The sequence below is a fragment of the Micromesistius poutassou genome, assembly GCF_964030765.1.
Source record: "Micromesistius poutassou genome assembly, chromosome: 3".
NCBI classification, from domain to species: domain Eukaryota; kingdom Metazoa; phylum Chordata; class Actinopteri; order Gadiformes; family Gadidae; genus Micromesistius; species Micromesistius poutassou.
The window spans coordinates 18916069-18935167 of record NC_140273.1 but is presented as its reverse complement, the minus strand read 5'-3'; positions in this window follow the sequence as shown (position 1 = coordinate 18935167).

Below are 19099 nucleotides of genomic sequence, written 5' to 3'. Positions count from 1 at the left end.
CGTGAATTATGCTCAAAACCAACGCTCTCCACTTCCAAATGGTGCGCGATGGCATAAATAACCCTATTTAAGCTTAGTTACACGTTTGCATTGAAATGGACTGAGCAATCAACTTTTCCAGTTTTTATGCGTGCAAAATGCTTTTCAGAGCGAGAAAAACACTTTTTGACCCACAATGTGTTTTTGACCCTAACACGTGAATTATGCTCAAAACCAACGCTCTCCACTTCCAAATGGTGCGCAATGGCATAAATAACCCTATTTAAGCTTAGTTGCACGTTCGCATTGAAATGGACTGAGTTATCAACTTTTCCAGTTTTTATGCGTGCAAAATGCTTTTCAGAGCGAGAAAAGCATGTTTTGACCCACAATGTGTTTTTGACCCTGACACGTGAATTGTGCTCAAAACCAATGCTCTCCACTTCCAAATGGTGCGCAATGGCATAAATAACCCTATTTAAGCTCAGTTACACGTTTGCATTGAAAGTGACTGAGTTATTCACTTTTCCAGTTTTTATGTGTGCAAAATGATTTTCAGAGCGAGAAAAGCATGTTTTGACCCACAATGTGTTTTTGACCCTGACACGTGAATTGTGCTCAAAACCAATGCTCTCCACTTCCAAATGGTGCGCAATGGCATAAATAACCCTATTTAAGCTCAGTTACACGTTTGCATTGAAAGTGACTGAGTTATTCACTTTTCCAGTTTTTATGCGTGCAAAATGCTTTTCAGAGCGAGAAAAACACTTTTTGACCCACAATGTGTTTTTGACCCTAACACGTGAATTATGCTCAAAACCAACGATCTCCACTTGCAAATGGTGCGCATTGGCATAAATAACCCTATTTAAGCTCAGTTACACGTTTGCATTGAAAGGGACTGAGTTATCAACTTTTCCAGTTTTTACGCGTGCAAAATGCTTTTCAGAGCGAGAAAAGCACTTTTTGACCAACAATGTGTTTTTGACCCTAACACGTGAATTATGATCAAAACCAACGCTCTCCACTTCCAAATGGTGCGCGATGGCATAAATAACCCTATTTAAGCTTAGTTACACGTTTGCATTGAAAGGGACTGAGTTATGAACTTTTCCAGTTTTTATGTGTGCAAAATGCTTTTCAGAGCGAGAGAAGGACTTTTTGACCAACAATGTGTTTTTGACCCTAACACGTGAATTATGCTCAAAACCAACGCTCTCCACTTCCAAATGGTGCGCGATGGCATAAATAACCCTATTTAAGCTTAGTTACACGTTTGCATTGAAAGGGACTGAGTTATCAACTTTTCCAGTTTTTATGCGTGCAAAATGCTTTTCAGAGCGAGAGAAGCACTTTTTGACCAAAAATGTGTTTTTGACCCTAACACGTGAATATGCTCAAAACCAACGCTCTCCACTTCCAAATGGTGCGCGATGGCATTAATAACCCTATTTAAGCTTAGTTACACGTTTGCATTGAAAGGGACTGAGTTATGAACTTTTCCAGTTTTTATGCGTGCAAAATGCTTTTCAGAGCGAGAGAATCACTTTTTGACCAAAAATGTGTTTTTGACCCTGACACGTGAATTGTGCTCAAAACAACTGCTCTTCACTTCCAAATGGTGCGCAATGGCATAAATAACCCTATTTAAGCTCAGTTACACGTTTGCATTGAAAGTGACTGAGTTATCAACTTTTCCAGTTTTTATGCGTGCAAAATGCTTTTCAGAGCGAGAAAAGCATGTTTTGACCCTGACACCTGAATTGTGCTCAAAACCAATGCTCTCCACTTCCAAATGGTGCGCAATGGCATAAATAACCCTATTTAAGCTCAGTTACACGTTTGCATTGAAAGGGACTGAGTTATCAACTTTTCCAGTTTTTATGCGTGCAAAATGCTTTTCAGAGCGAGAGAATCACTTTTTGACCAAAAATGTGTTTTTGACCCTGACATGTGAATTTTGCTCAAAACAAATGCCCTCCACTTCCAAATGGTGCGCAATGGCATAAATAACCCTATTTAAGCTCAGTTACACGTTTGCATTGAAAGTGACTGAGTTATGAACTTTTCCAGTTTTTATGCGTGCAAAATGCTTTTCAGAGCGAGAAAAGCATGTTTTGACCCACAATGTGTTTTTGACCCTGACACGTGAATTGTGCTCAAAACCAATGCTCTCCACTTCCAAATGGTTCGCAATGGCATAAATAACCCTATTTAAGCTCAGTTACACGTTTGCATTGAAAGTGACTGAGTTATTCACTTTTCCAGTTTTTATGCGTGCAAAATGCTTTTCAGAGCGAGAAAAACACTTTTTGACCCACAATGTGTTTTTGACCCTAACACGTGAATTATGCTCAAAACCAACGATCTCCACTTGCAAATGGTGCGCATTGGCATAAATAACCCTATTTAAGCTTAGTTACACGTTCGCATTGAAATGGATTGAGTTATCAACTTTTCCAGTTTTTATGCGTGCAAAATGCTTTTCAGAGCGAGAAAAGCATGTTTTCACCCACAATGTGTTTTTGACCCTAACACGTGAATTATGCTCAAAACCAACACTCTCCACTTCCAAATGGTGCTCAATGGCATAAATAACCCTATTTAAGCTTAGTTACACGTTCGCATTGAAGTGGACTGAGTAATCAACTTTTCCAGTTTTTATGCGTGCAAAATGCTTTTCAGAGCGAGAAAAACACTTTTTGACCAAAAATGTGTTTTTGACCCTGACACGTGAATTTTGCTCAAAACAAATGCTCTCCACTTCCAAATGGTGCGCAATGGCATAAATAACCCTATTTAAGCTCAGTTACACGTTTGCATTGAAAGTGACTGAGTTATTCACTTTTCCAGTTTTTATGCGTGCAAAATGCTTTTCAGAGCGAGAAAAACACTTTTTGACCCACAATGTGTTTTTGACCCTAACACGTGAATTATGCTCAAAACCAACGATCTCCACTTGCAAATGGTGCGCATTGGCATAAATAACCCTATTAAGCTTAGTTACACGTTCGCATTGAAATGGACTGAGTAATCAACTTTTCCAGTTTTTATGCGTGCAAAATGCTTTTCAGAGCGAGAAAAACACTTTTTGACCAAAAATGTGTTTTTGACCCTGACACGTGAATTTTGCTCAAAACAAATGCTCTCCACTTCCAAATGGTGCGCAATGGCATAAATAACCCTATTTAAGCTCAGTTACACGTTTGCATTGAAAGTGACTGAGTTATGAACTTTTCCAGTTTTTATGCGTGCAAAATGCTTTTCAGAGCGAGAAAAGCATGTTTTGACCCACAATGTGTTTTTGACCCTGACACGTGAATTGTGCTCAAAACCAATGCTCTCCACTTCCAAATGGTGCGCAATGGCATAAATAACCCTATTAAGCTTAGTTACACGTTCGCATTGAAATGGACTGAGTAATCAACTTTTCCAGTTTTTATGCGTGCAAAATGCTTTTCAGAGCGAGAAAAACACTTTTTGACCAAAAATGTGTTTTTGACCCTGACACGTGAATTTTGCTCAAAACAAATGCTCTCCACTTCCAAATGGTGCGCAATGGCATAAATAACCCTATTTAAGCTCAGTTACACGTTTGCATTGAAAGTGACTGAGTTATGAACTTTTCCAGTTTTTATGCGTGCAAAATGCTTTTCAGAGCGAGAAAAGCATGTTTTGACCCACAATGTGTTTTTGACCCTGACACGTGAATTGTGCTCAAAACCAATGCTCTCCACTTCCAAATGGTGCGCAATGGCATAAATAACCCTATTTAAGCTCAGTTACACGTTTGCATTGAAAGTGACTGAGTTATTCACTTTTCCAGTTTTTATGCGTGCAAAATGCTTTTCAGAGCGAGAAAAACACTTTTTGACCCACAATGTGTTTTTGACCCTAACACGTGAATTATGCTCAAAACCAACGATCTCCACTTGCAAATGGTGCGCATTGGCATAAATAACCCTATTTAAGCTTAGTTACACGTTCGCATTGAAATGGACTGAGTAATCAACTTTTCCAGTTTTTATGCGTGCAAAATGCTTTTCAGAGCGAGAAAAACACTTTTTGACCCACAATGTGTTTTTGACCCTAACACGTGAATTATGCTCAAAACCAACGCTCTCTACTTCCAAATGGTATGCAATGGCATAAATAACCCTATTTAAGCTTAGTTACACGTTTGCATTGAAAGGGACTGAGTAATCAACTTTTCCAGTTTTTATGCGTGCAAAATGCTTTTCAGAGCGAGAAAAACACTTTTTGACCCACAATGTGTTTTTGACCCTAACACGTGAATTATGCTCAAAACCAACGATCTCCACTTGCAAATGGTGCGCATTGGCATAAATAACCCTATTTAAGCTTAGTTACACATTCGCATTGAAATGGACTGAGTAATCAACTTTTCCAGTTTTTATGCGTGCAAAATGCTTTTCAGAGCGAGAAAAACACTTTTTGACCCACAATGTGTTTTTGACCCTAACACGTGAATTATGCTCAAAACCAACGCTCTCTACTTCCAAATGGTATGCAATGGCATAAATAACCCTATTTAAGCTTAGTTACACGTTTGCATTGAAAGGGACTGAGTAATCAACTTTTCCAGTTTTTATGCGTGCAAAATGCTTTTCAGAGCGAGAAAAACACTTTTTGACCCACAATGTGTTTTTGACCCTACCACGTGAATTATGCTCAAAACCAACGCTCTCCACTTCCAAATGGTGCGCAATGGCATAAATAACCCTATTTAAGCTCAGTTACACGTTTGCATTGAAATGGACTGAGTTATCAACTTTTCCAGTTTTTATGCGTGCAAAATGCTTTTCAGAGCCAGAAAAAAACTTTTTGACCCACAATGTGTTTTTGACCCTAACATGTGAATTATGCTCAAAACCAACGCTCTCCACTTCCAAATGGTGCGCGATGGCATAACTAACCCTATTTAAGCCTAGTTACACGTTTGCATTGAAAGGGACTGAGTTATCAACTTTTCCAGTTTTTATGCGTGCAAAATGCTTTTCAGAGCGAGAAAAGCATGTTTTGACCCACAATGTGTTTTTGACCCTGACACGTGAATTGTGCTCAAAACCAATGCTCTCCACTTCCAAATGGTGCGCAATGGCATAAATAACCCTATTTAAGCTCAGTTACACGTTTGCATTGAAAGTGACTGAGTTATGAACTTTTCCAGTTTTTATGCGTGCAAAATGCTTTTCAGAGCGGGAAAAGCATGTTTTGACCCACAATGTGTTTTTGACCCTGACACGTGAATTGTGCTCAAAACCAATGCTCTCCACTTCCAAATGGTGCGCAATGGCATAAATAACCCTATTTAAGCTCAGTTACACGTTTGCATTGAAAGTGACTGAGTTATTCACTTTTCCAGTTTTTATGCGTGCAAAATGCTTTTCAGAGCGAGAAAAACACTTTTTGACCCACAATGTGTTTTTGACCCTAACACGTGAATTATGCTCAAAACCAACGATCTCCACTTGCAAATGGTGCGCATTGGCATAAATAACCCTATTTAAGCTTAGTTACACGTTCGCATTGAAATGGACTGAGCAATCAACTTTTCCAGTTTTTATGCGTGCAAAATGCTTTTCAGAGCGAGAAAAACACTTTTTGACCCACAATGTGTTTTTGACCCTAACACGTGAATTATGCTCAAAACCAACGCTCTCTACTTCCAAATGGTATGCAATGGCATAAATAACCCTATTTAAGCTTAGTTACACGTTTGCATTGAAAGGGACTGAGTAATCAACTTTTCCAGTTTTTATGCGTGCAAAATGCTTTTCAGAGCGAGAAAAACACTTTTTGACCCACAATGTGTTTTTGACCCTACCACGTGAATTATGCTCAAAACCAACGCTCTCCACTTCCAAATGGTGCGCAATGGCATAAATAACCCTATTTAAGCTCAGTTACACGTTTGCATTGAAATGGACTGAGTTATCAACTTTTCCAGTTTTTATGCGTGCAAAATGCTTTTCAGAGCCAGAAAAAAACTTTTTGACCCACAATGTGTTTTTGACCCTAACATGTGAATTATGCTCAAAACCAACGCTCTCCACTTCCAAATGGTGCGCGATGGCATAACTAACCCTATTTAAGCCTAGTTACACGTTTGCATTGAAAGGGACTGAGTTATCAACTTTTCCAGTTTTTATGCGTGCAAAATGCTTTTCAGAGCGAGAAAAGCATGTTTTGACCCACAATGTGTTTTTGACCCTGACACGTGAATTGTGCTCAAAACCAATGCTCTCCACTTCCAAATGGTGCGCAATGGCATAAATAACCCTATTTAAGCTCAGTTACACGTTTGCATTGAAAGTGACTGAGTTATTCACTTTTCCAGTTTTTATGTGTGCAAAATGCTTTTCAGAGCGAGAAAAGCATGTTTTGACCCACAATGTGTTTTTGACCCTAACACGTGAATTATGCTCAAAACCAACGCTCTCCACTTCCAAATGGTGCGCGATGGCATAAATAACCCTATTTAAGCTTAGTTACACGTTTGCATTGAAATGGACTGAGCAATCAACTTTTCCAGTTTTTATGCGTGCAAAATGCTTTTCAGAGCGAGAAAAACACTTTTTGACCCACAATGTGTTTTTGACCCTAACACGTGAATTATGCTCAAAACCAACGCTCTCCACTTCCAAATGGTGCGCAATGGCATAAATAACCCTATTTAAGCTTAGTTGCACGTTCGCATTGAAATGGACTGAGTTATCAACTTTTCCAGTTTTTATGCGTGCAAAATGCTTTTCAGAGCGAGAAAAGCATGTTTTGACCCACAATGTGTTTTTGACCCTGACACGTGAATTGTGCTCAAAACCAATGCTCTCCACTTCCAAATGGTGCGCAATGGCATAAATAACCCTATTTAAGCTCAGTTACACGTTTGCATTGAAAGTGACTGAGTTATTCACTTTTCCAGTTTTTATGTGTGCAAAATGATTTTCAGAGCGAGAAAAGCATGTTTTGACCCACAATGTGTTTTTGACCCTAACACGTGAATTATGCTCAAAACCAACGCTCTCCACTTCCAAATGGTGCGCGATGGCATAACTAACCCTATTTAAGCTTAGTTACACGTTTGCATTGAAAGGGACTGAGTTATCAACTTTTCCAGTTTTTATGCGTGCAAAATGCTTTTCAGAGCGAGAAAAGCATGTTTTGACCCACAATGTGTTTTTGACCCTGACACGTGAATTGTGCTCAAAACCAATGCTCTCCACTTCCAAATGGTGAGCAATGGCATAAATAACCCTATTTAAGCTCAGTTACACGTTTGCATTGAAAGTGACTGAGTTATTCACTTTTCCAGTTTTTATGCGTGCAAAATGCTTTTCAGAGCGAGAAAAGCATGTTTTGACCCACAATGTGTTCTTGACCCTAACACGTGAATTATGCTCAAAACCAACGGTCTCCACTTCCAAATGGTGCGCGATGGCATAACTAACCCTATTTAAGCTTAGTTACACGTTTGCATTGAAAGGGACTGAGTTGTCAACTTTTCCAGTTTTTATTCGTGCAAAATGCTCTTCAGAGCGAGAAAAGCATGTTTTGACCCACAATGTGTTTTTGACCCTAACACGTGAATTATGCTCAAAACTAATGCTCTCCACTTCCAAATGGTGCGCAATGGCATAAATAACCCTATTTAAGCTCAGTTACACGTTTGCATTGAAAGTGACTGAGTTATTCACTTTTCCAGTTTTTATGCGTGCAAAATGCTTTTCAGAGCGAGAAAAACACTTTTTGACCCACAATGTGTTTTTGACCCTAACACGTGAATTATGCTCAAAACCAACGCTCTCCACTTCCAAATGGTGCGCGATGGCATAAATAACCCTATTTAAGCTTAGTTGCACGTTCGCATTGAAATGGACTGAGTTATCAACTTTTCCAGTTTTTATGCGTGCAAAATGCTTTTCAGAGCGAGAAAAGCATGTTTTGACCCACAATGTGTTTTTGACCCTGACACGTGAATTGTGCTCAAAACCAATGCTCTCCACTTCCAAATGGTGCGCAATGGCATAAATAACCCTATTTAAGCTCAGTTACACGTTTGCATTGAAAGTGACTGAGTTATTCACTTTTCCAGTTTTTATGTGTGCAAAATGATTTTCAGAGCGAGAAAAGCATGTTTTGACCCACAATGTGTTTTTGACCCTAACACGTGAATTATGCTCAAAACCAACGCTCTCCACTTCCAAATGGTGCGCGATGGCATAAATAACCCTATTTAAGCTTAGTTACACGTTTGCATTGAAAGGGACTGAGTTATCAACTTTTCCAGTTTTTATGCGTGCAAAATGCTTTTCAGAGCGAGAAAAGCATGTTTTGACCCACAATGTGTTTTTGACCCTGACACGTGAATTGTGCTCAAAACCAATGCTCTCCACTTCCAAATGGTGAGCAATGGCATAAATAACCCTATTTAAGCTCAGTTACACGTTTGCATTGAAAGTGACTGAGTTATTCACTTTTCCAGTTTTTATGCGTGCAAAATGCTTTTCAGAGCGAGAAAAGCATGTTTTGACCCACAATGTGTTCTTGACCCTAACACGTGAATTATGCTCAAAACCAACGGTCTCCACTTCCAAATGGTGCGCGATGGCATAACTAACCCTATTTAAGCTTAGTTACACGTTTGCATTGAAAGGGACTGAGTTATCAACTTTTCCAGTTTTTATTCGTGCAAAATGCTCTTCAGAGCGAGAAAAGCATATTTTGACCCACAATGTGTTTTTGACCCTAACACGTGAATTATGCTCAAAACTAATGCTCTCCACTTCCAAATGGTGCGCAATGGCATAAATAACCCTATTTAAGCTCAGTTACACGTTTGCATTGAAAGTGACTGAGTTATTCACTTTTCCAGTTTTTATGCGTGCAAAATGCTTTTCAGAGCGAGAAAAACACTTTTTGACCCACAATGTGTTTTTGACCCTAACACGTGAATTATGCTCAAAACCAACGCTCTCCACTTCCAAATGGTGCGCGATGGCATAAATAACCCTATTTAAGCTTAGTTACACGTTTGCATTGAAAGGGACTGAATTATCAACTTTTCCAGTTTTTATGCGTGCAAAATGCTTTTCAGAGCGAGAAAAACACTTTTTGACCCACAATGTGTTTTTGACCCTAACACGTGAATTATGCTCAAAACCAACGCTCTCTACTTCCAAATGGTATGCAATGCCATAAATAACCCTATTTAAGCTTAGTTACACGTTTGCATTGAAAGGGACTGAGTTATCAACTTTTCCAGTTTATATGCGTGCAAAATGCTTTTCAGAGCGAGAAAAACACTTTTTGACCCACAATGTGTTTTTGACCCTAACATGTGAATTATGCTCAAAACCAACGCTCTCCACTTCCAAATGGTGCGCGATGGCATAACTAACCCTATTTAAGCCTAGTTACACGTTTGCATTGAAAGGGACTGAGTTATCAACTTTTCCAGTTTTTATGCGTGCAAAATGCTTTTCAGAGCGAGAAAAGCATGTTTTGACCCACAATGTGTTTTTGACCCTGACACGTGAATTGTGCTCAAAACCAATGCTCTCCACTTCCAAATGGTGCGCAATGGCATAAATAATCCTATTTAAGCTCAGTTACACGTTTGCATTGAAAGTTACTGAGTTATTCACTTTTCCAGTTTTTATGCGTGCAAAATGCTTTTCAGAGCGAGAAAAGCATGTTTTGACCCACAATGTGTTTTTGACCCTAACACGTGAATTATGCTCAAAACTAATGCTCTCCACTTCCAAATGGTGTGCAATGGCATAAATAACCCTATTTAAGCTTAGTTACACGTTTGCATTGAAAGGGACTGAGTTATCAACTTTTCCAGTTTTTATGCGTGCAAAATGCTTTTCAGAGCGAGAAAAACACTTTTTGACCCACAATGTGTTTTTGACCCTAACATGTGAATTATGCTCAAAACCAACGCTCTCCACTTCCAAATGGTGCGCGATGGCATAACTAACCCTATTTAAGCCTAGTTACACGTTTGCATTGAAAGGGACTGAGTTATCAACTTTTCCAGTTTTTATGCGTGCAAAATGCTTTTCAGAGCGAGAAAAGCATGTTTTGACCCACAATGTGTTTTTGACCCTGACACGTGAATTGTGCTCAAAACCAATGCTCTCCACTTCCAAATGGTGCGCAATGGCATAAATAACCCGATTTAAGCTTAGTTACACGTTTGCATTGAAATGGACTGAGTTATCAACTTTTCCAGTTTTTATGTGTGCAAAATGCTTTTCAGAGCGAGAAAAGCATGTTTTGACCCACAATGTGTTTTTGACCCTAACATGTGAATTATGCTCAAAACCAACGCTCTCCACTTCCAAATGGTGCGCGATGGCATAACTAACCCTATTTAAGCCTAGTTACACGTTTGCATTGAAAGGGACTGAGTTATCAACTTTTCCAGTTTTTATGCGTGCAAAATGCTTTTCAGAGCGAGAAAAGCATGTTTTGACCCACAATGTGTTTTTGACCCTGACACGTGAATTGTGCTCAAAACCAATGCTCTCCACTTCCAAATGGTGCGCAATGGCATAAATAACCCTATTTAAGCTCAGTTACACGTTTGCATTGAAAGTGACTGAGTTATTCACTTTTCCAGTTTTTATGTGTGCAAAATGATTTTCAGAGCGAGAAAAGCATGTTTTGACCCACAATGTGTTTTTGACCCTAACACGTGAATTATGCTCAAAACCAACGCTCTCCACTTCCAAATGGTGCGCGATGGCATAAATAACCCTATTTAAGCTTAGTTACACGTTTGCATTGAAAGGGACTGAGTTATCAACTTTTCCAGTTTTTATGCGTGCAAAATGCTTTTCAGAGCGAGAAAAGCATGTTTTGACCCACAATGTGTTTTTGACCCTGACACGTGAATTGTGCTCAAAACCAATGCTCTCCACTTCCAAATGGTGAGCAATGGCATAAATAACCCTATTCAAGCTCAGTTACACGTTTGCATTGAAAGTGACTGAGTTATTCACTTTTCCAGTTTTTATGCGTGCAAAATGCTTTTCAGAGCGAGAAAAGCATGTTTTGACCCACAATGTGTTCTTGACCCTAACACGTGAATTATGCTCAAAACCAACGGTCTCCACTTCCAAATGGTGCGCGATGGCATAACTAACCCTATTTAAGCTTAGTTACACGTTTGCATTGAAAGGGACTGAGTTATCAACTTTTCCAGTTTTTATTCGTGCAAAATGCTCTTCAGAGCGAGAAAAGCATATTTTGACCCACAATGTGTTTTTGACCCTAACACGTGAATTATGCTCAAAACTAATGCTCTCCACTTCCAAATGGTGCGCAATGGCATAAATAACCCTATTTAAGCTCAGTTACACGTTTGCATTGAAAGTGACTGAGTTATTCACTTTTCCAGTTTTTATGCGTGCAAAATGCTTTTCAGAGCGAGAAAAACACTTTTTGACCCACAATGTGTTTTTGACCCTAACACGTGAATTATGCTCAAAACCAACGCTCTCCACTTCCAAATGGTGCGCGATGGCATAAATAACCCTATTTAAGCTTAGTTACACGTTTGCATTGAAAGGGACTGAATTATCAACTTTTCCAGTTTTTATGCGTGCAAAATGCTTTTCAGAGCGAGAAAAACACTTTTTGACCCACAATGTGTTTTTGACCCTAACACGTGAATTATGCTCAAAACCAACGCTCTCTACTTCCAAATGGTATGCAATGGCATAAATAACCCTATTTAAGCTTAGTTACACGTTTGCATTGAAAGGGACTGAGTTATCAACTTTTCCAGTTTATATGCGTGCAAAATGCTTTTCAGAGCGAGAAAAACACTTTTTGACCCACAATGTGTTTTTGACCCTAACATGTGAATTATGCTCAAAACCAACGCTCTCCACTTCCAAATGGTGCGCGATGGCATAACTAACCCTATTTAAGCCTAGTTACACGTTTGCATTGAAAGGGACTGAGTTATCAACTTTTCCAGTTTTTATGCGTGCAAAATGCTTTTCAGAGCGAGAAAAGCATGTTTTGACCCACAATGTGTTTTTGACCCTGACACGTGAATTGTGCTCAAAACCAATGCTCTCCACTTCCAAATGGTGCGCAATGGCATAAATAATCCTATTTAAGCTCAGTTACACGTTTGCATTGAAAGTTACTGAGTTATTCACTTTTCCAGTTTTTATGTGTGCAAAATGCTTTTCAGAGCGAGAAAAGCATGTTTTGACCCACAATGTGTTTTTGACCCTAACACGTGAATTATGCTCAAAACCAACGCTCTCCACTTCCAAATGGTGCGCGATGGCATAAATAACCCTATTTAAGCTTAGTTACACGTTTGCATTGAAAGGGACTGAGATATCAACTTTTCCAGTTTTTATGCGTGCAAAATGCTTTTCAGAGCGAGAAAAGCATGTTTTGACCCACAATGTGTTTTTGACCCTAACACGTGAATTATGCTCAAAACCAACGCTCTCCACTTCCAAATGGTGCGCGATGGCATAACTAACCCTATTTAAGCTTAGTTACACGTTTGCATTGAAAGGGACTGAGTTATCAACCTTTCCAGTTTTTATGCGTGCAAAATGCTCTTCAGAGCGAGAAAAGCATGTTTTGACCCACAATGTGTTTTTGACCCTAACACGTGAATTATGCTCAAAACTAATGCTCTCCACTTCCAAATGGTGTGCAATGGCATAAATAACCCTATTTAAGCTTAGTTACACGTTTGCATTGAAAGGGACTGAGTTATCAACTTTTCCAGTTTTTATGCGTGCAAAATGCTTTTCAGAGCGAGAAAAACACTTTTTGACCCACAATGTGTTTTTGACCCTAACACGTGAATTATGCTCAAAACCAACGCTCTCTACTTCCAAATGGTATGCAATGGCATAAATAACCCTATTTAAGCTTAGTTACACGTTTGCATTGAAAGGGACTGAGTAATCAACTTTTCCAGTTTTTATGCGTGCAAAATGCTTTTCAGAGCGAGAAAAACACTTTTTGACCCACAATGTGTTTTTGACCCTACCACGTGAATTATGCTCAAAACCAACGCTCTCCACTTCCAAATGGTGCGCAATGGCATAAATAACCCTATTTAAGCTCAGTTACACGTTTGCATTGAAATGGACTGAGTTATCAACTTTTCCAGTTTTTATGCGTGCAAAATGCTTTTCAGAGCCAGAAAAAAACTTTTTGACCCACAATGTGTTTTTGACCCTAACATGTGAATTATGCTCAAAACCAACGCTCTCCACTTCCAAATGGTGCGCGATGGCATAACTAACCCTATTTAAGCCTAGTTACACGTTTGCATTGAAAGGGACTGAGTTATCAACTTTTCCAGTTTTTATGCGTGCAAAATGCTTTTCAGAGCGAGAAAAGCATGTTTTGACCCACAATGTGTTTTTGACCCTGACACGTGAATTGTGCTCAAAACCAATGCTCTCCACTTCCAAATGGTGCGCAATGGCATAAATAACCCTATTTAAGCTCAGTTACACGTTTGCATTGAAAGTGACTGAGTTATTCACTTTTCCAGTTTTTATGTGTGCAAAATGCTTTTCAGAGCGAGAAAAGCATGTTTTGACCCACAATGTGTTTTTGACCCTAACACGTGAATTATGCTCAAAACCAACGCTCTCCACTTCCAAATGGTGCGCGATGGCATAAATAACCCTATTTAAGCTTAGTTACACGTTTGCATTGAAATGGACTGAGCAATCAACTTTTCCAGTTTTTATGCGTGCAAAATGCTTTTCAGAGCGAGAAAAACACTTTTTGACCCACAATGTGTTTTTGACCCTAACACGTGAATTATGCTCAAAACCAACGCTCTCTACTTCCAAATGGTATGCAATGGCATAAATAACCCTATTTAAGCTTAGTTACACGTTCGCATTGAAATGGACTGAGTTATCAACTTTTCCAGTTTATATGCGTGCAAAATGCTTTTCAGAGCGAGAAAAACACTTTTTGACCCACAATGTGTTTTTGACCCTACCACGTGAATTATGCTCAAAACCAACACTCTCCACTTCCAAATGGTGCGCAATGGCATAAATAACCCTATTTAAGCTTAGTTACACGTTCGCATTGAAATGGACTGAGTTATCAACTTTTCCAGTTTTTATGCGTGCAAAATGCTTTTCAGAGCCAGAAAAACACTTTTTGACCCACAATGTGTTTTTGACCCTAACACGTGAATTATGCTCAAAACCAACGCTCTCCACTTCCAAATGGTGCGCAATGGCATAAATAACCCTATTTAAGCTTAGTTGCACGTTCGCATTGAAATGGACTGAGTTATCAACTTTTCCAGTTTTTATGCGTGCAAAATGCTTTTCAGAGCGAGAAAAGCATGTTTTGACCCACAATGTGTTTTTGACCCTGACACGTGAATTGTGCTCAAAACCAATGCTCTCCACTTCCAAATGGTGCGCAATGGCATAAATAACCCTATTTAAGCTCAGTTACACGTTTGCATTGAAAGTGACTGAGTTATTCACTTTTCCAGTTTTTATGTGTGCAAAATGATTTTCAGAGCGAGAAAAGCATGTTTTGACCCACAATGTGTTTTTGACCCTAACACGTGAATTATGCTCAAAACCAACGCTCTCCACTTCCAAATGGTGCGCGATGGCATAACTAACCCTATTTAAGCTTAGTTACACGTTTGCATTGAAAGGGACTGAGTTATCAACTTTTCCAGTTTTTATGCGTGCAAAATGCTTTTCAGAGCGAGAAAAGCATGTTTTGACCCACAATGTGTTTTTGACCCTGACACGTGAATTGTGCTCAAAACCAATGCTCTCCACTTCCAAATGGTGAGCAATGGCATAAATAACCCTATTTAAGCTCAGTTACACGTTTGCATTGAAAGTGACTGAGTTATTCACTTTTCCAGTTTTTATGCGTGCAAAATGCTTTTCAGAGCGAGAAAAGCATGTTTTGACCCACAATGTGTTCTTGACCCTAACACGTGAATTATGCTCAAAACCAACGGTCTCCACTTCCAAATGGTGCGCGATGGCATAACTAACCCTATTTAAGCTTAGTTACACGTTTGCATTGAAAGGGACTGAGTTATCAACTTTTCCAGTTTTTATTCGTGCAAAATGCTCTTCAGAGCGAGAAAAGCATGTTTTGACCCACAATGTGTTTTTGACCCTAACACGTGAATTATGCTCAAAACTAATGCTCTCCACTTCCAAATGGTGCGCAATGGCATAAATAACCCTATTTAAGCTCAGTTACACGTTTGCATTGAAAGTGACTGAGTTATTCACTTTTCCAGTTTTTATGCGTGCAAAATGCTTTTCAGAGCGAGAAAAACACTTTTTGACCCACAATGTGTTTTTGACCCTAACACGTGAATTATGCTCAAAACCAACGCTCTCCACTTCCAAATGGTGCGCGATGGCATAAATAACCCTATTTAAGCTTAGTTACACGTTTGCATTGAAAGGGACTGAATTATCAACTTTTCCAGTTTTTATGCGTGCAAAATGCTTTTCAGAGCGAGAAAAACACTTTTTGACCCACAATGTGTTTTTGACCCTAACACGTGAATTATGCTCAAAACCAACGCTCTCTACTTCCAAATGGTATGCAATGGCATAAATAACCCTATTTAAGCTTAGTTACACGTTTGCATTGAAAGGGACTGAGTTATCAACTTTTCCAGTTTATATGCGTGCAAAATGCTTTTCAGAGCGAGAAAAACACTTTTTGACCCACAATGTGTTTTTGACCCTAACATGTGAATTATGCTCAAAACCAACGCTCTCCACTTCCAAATGGTGCGCGATGGCATAACTAACCCTATTTAAGCCTAGTTACACGTTTGCATTGAAAGGGACTGAGTTATCAACTTTTCCAGTTTTTATGCGTGCAAAATGCTTTTCAGAGCGAGAAAAGCATGTTTTGACCCACAATGTGTTTTTGACCCTGACACGTGAATTGTGCTCAAAACCAATGCTCTCCACTTCCAAATGGTGCGCAATGGCATAAATAATCCTATTTAAGCTCAGTTACACGTTTGCATTGAAAGTGACTGAGTTATTCACTTTTCCAGTTTTTATGCGTGCAAAATGCTTTTCAGAGCGAGAAAAACACTTTTTGACCCACAATGTGTTTTTGACCCTAACACGTGAATTATGCTCAAAACCAACGCTCTCCACTTCCAAATGGTGCGCGATGGCATAAATAACCCTATTTAAGCTTAGTTGCACGTTCGCATTGAAATGGACTGAGTTATCAACTTTTCCAGTTTTTATGCGTGCAAAATGCTTTTCAGAGCGAGAAAAGCATGTTTTGACCCACAATGTGTTTTTGACCCTGACACGTGAATTGTGCTCAAAACCAATGCTCTCCACTTCCAAATGGTGCGCAATGGCATAAATAACCCTATTTAAGCTCAGTTACACGTTTGCATTGAAAGTGACTGAGTTATTCACTTTTCCAGTTTTTATGTGTGCAAAATGATTTTCAGAGCGAGAAAAGCATGTTTTGACCCACAATGTGTTTTTGACCCTAACACGTGAATTATGCTCAAAACCAACGCTCTCCACTTCCAAATGGTGCGCGATGGCATAAATAACCCTATTTAAGCTTAGTTACACGTTTGCATTGAAAGGGACTGAATTATCAACTTTTCCAGTTTTTATGCGTGCAAAATGCTTTTCAGAGCGAGAAAAACACTTTTTGACCCACAATGTGTTTTTGACCCTAACACGTGAATTATGCTCAAAACCAACGCTCTCTACTTCCAAATGGTATGCAATGGCATAAATAACCCTATTTAAGCTTAGTTACACGTTTGCATTGAAAGGGACTGAGTTATCAACTTTTCCAGTTTATATGCGTGCAAAATGCTTTTCAGAGCGAGAAAAACACTTTTTGACCCACAATGTGTTTTTGACCCTAACATGTGAATTATGCTCAAAACCAACGCTCTCCACTTCCAAATGGTGCGCGATGGCATAACTAACCCTATTTAAGCCTAGTTACACGTTTGCATTGAAAGGGACTGAGTTATCAACTTTTCCAGTTTTTATGCGTGCAAAATGCTTTTCAGAGCGAGAAAAGCATGTTTTGACCCACAATGTGTTTTTGACCCTGACACGTGAATTGTGCTCAAAACCAATGCTCTCCACTTCCAAATGGTGCGCAATGGCATAAATAATCCTATTTAAGCTCAGTTACACGTTTGCATTGAAAGTTACTGAGTTATTCACTTTTCCAGTTTTTATGTGTGCAAAATGCTTTTCAGAGCGAGAAAAGCATGTTTTGACCCACAATGTGTTTTTGACCCTAACACGTGAATTATGCTCAAAACCAACGCTCTCCACTTCCAAATGGTGCGCGATGGCATAAATAACCCTATTTAAGCTTAGTTACACGTTTGCATTGAAAGGGACTGAGATATCAACTTTTCCAGTTTTTATGCGTGCAAAATGCTTTTCAGAGCGAGAAAAGCATGTTTTGACCCACAATGTGTTTTTGACCCTAACACGTGAATTATGCTCAAAACCAACGCTCTCCACTTCCAAATGGTGCGCGATGGCATAACTAACCCTATTTAAGCTTAGTTACACGTTTGCATTGAAAGGGACTGAGTTATCAACCTTTCCAGTTTTTATGCGTGCAAAATGCTCTTCAGAGCGAGAAAAGCATGTTTTGACCCACAATGTGTTTTTGACCCTAACACGTGAATTATGCTCAAAACTAATGCTCTCCACTTCCAAATGGTGTGCAATGGCATAAATAACCCTATTTAAGCTTAGTTACACGTTTGCATTGAAAGGGACTGAGTTATCAACTTTTCCAGTTTTTATGCGTGCAAAATGCTTTTCAGAGCGAGAAAAACACTTTTTGACCCACAATGTGTTTTTGACCCTAACACGTGAATTATGCTCAAAACCAACGCTCTCTACTTCCAAATGGTATGCAATGGCATAAATAACCCTATTTAAGCTTAGTTACACGTTTGCATTGAAAGGGACTGAGTAATCAACTTTTCCAGTTTTTATGCGTGCAAAATGCTTTTCAGAGCGAGAAAAACACTTTTTGACCCACAATGTGTTTTTGACCCTACCACGTGAATTATGCTCAAAACCAACGCTCTCCACTTCCAAATGGTGCGCAATGGCATAAATAACCCTATTTAAGCTCAGTTACACGTTTGCATTGAAATGGACTGAGTTATCAACTTTTCCAGTTTTTATGCGTGCAAAATGCTTTTCAGAGCCAGAAAAAAACTTTTTGACCCACAATGTGTTTTTGACCCTAACATGTGAATTATGCTCAAAACCAACGCTCTCCACTTCCAAATGGTGCGCGATGGCATAACTAACCCTATTTAAGCCTAGTTACACGTTTGCATTGAAAGGGACTGAGTTATCAACTTTTCCAGTTTTTATGCGTGCAAAATGCTTTTCAGAGCGAGAAAAGCATGTTTTGACCCACAATGTGTTTTTGACCCTGACACGTGAATTGTGCTCAAAACCAATGCTCTCCACTTCCAAATGGTGCGCAATGGCATAAATAACCCTATTTAAGCTCAGTTACACGTTTGCATTGAAAGTGACTGAGTTATTCACTTTTCCAGTTTTTATGTGTGCAAAATGCTTTTCAGAGCGAGAAAAGCATGTTTTGACCCACAATGTGTTTTTGACCCTAACACGTGAATTATGCAAAACCAACGCTCTCCACTTCCAAATGGTGCGCGATGGCATAAATAACCCTATTTAAGCTTAGTTACACGTTTGCATTGAAATGGACTGAGCAATCAACTTTTCCAGTTTTTATGCGTGCAAAATGCTTTTCAGAGCGAGAAAAACACTTTTTGACCCACAATGTGTTTTTGACCCTAACACGTGAATTATGCTCAAAACCAACGCTCTCTACTTCCAAATGGTATGCAATGGCATAAATAACCCTATTTAAGCTTAGTTACACGTTCGCATTGAAATGGACTGAGTTATCAACTTTTCCAGTTTATATGCGTGCAAAATGCTTTTCAGAGCGAGAAAAACACTTTTTGACCCACAATGTGTTTTTGACCCTACCACGTGAATTATGC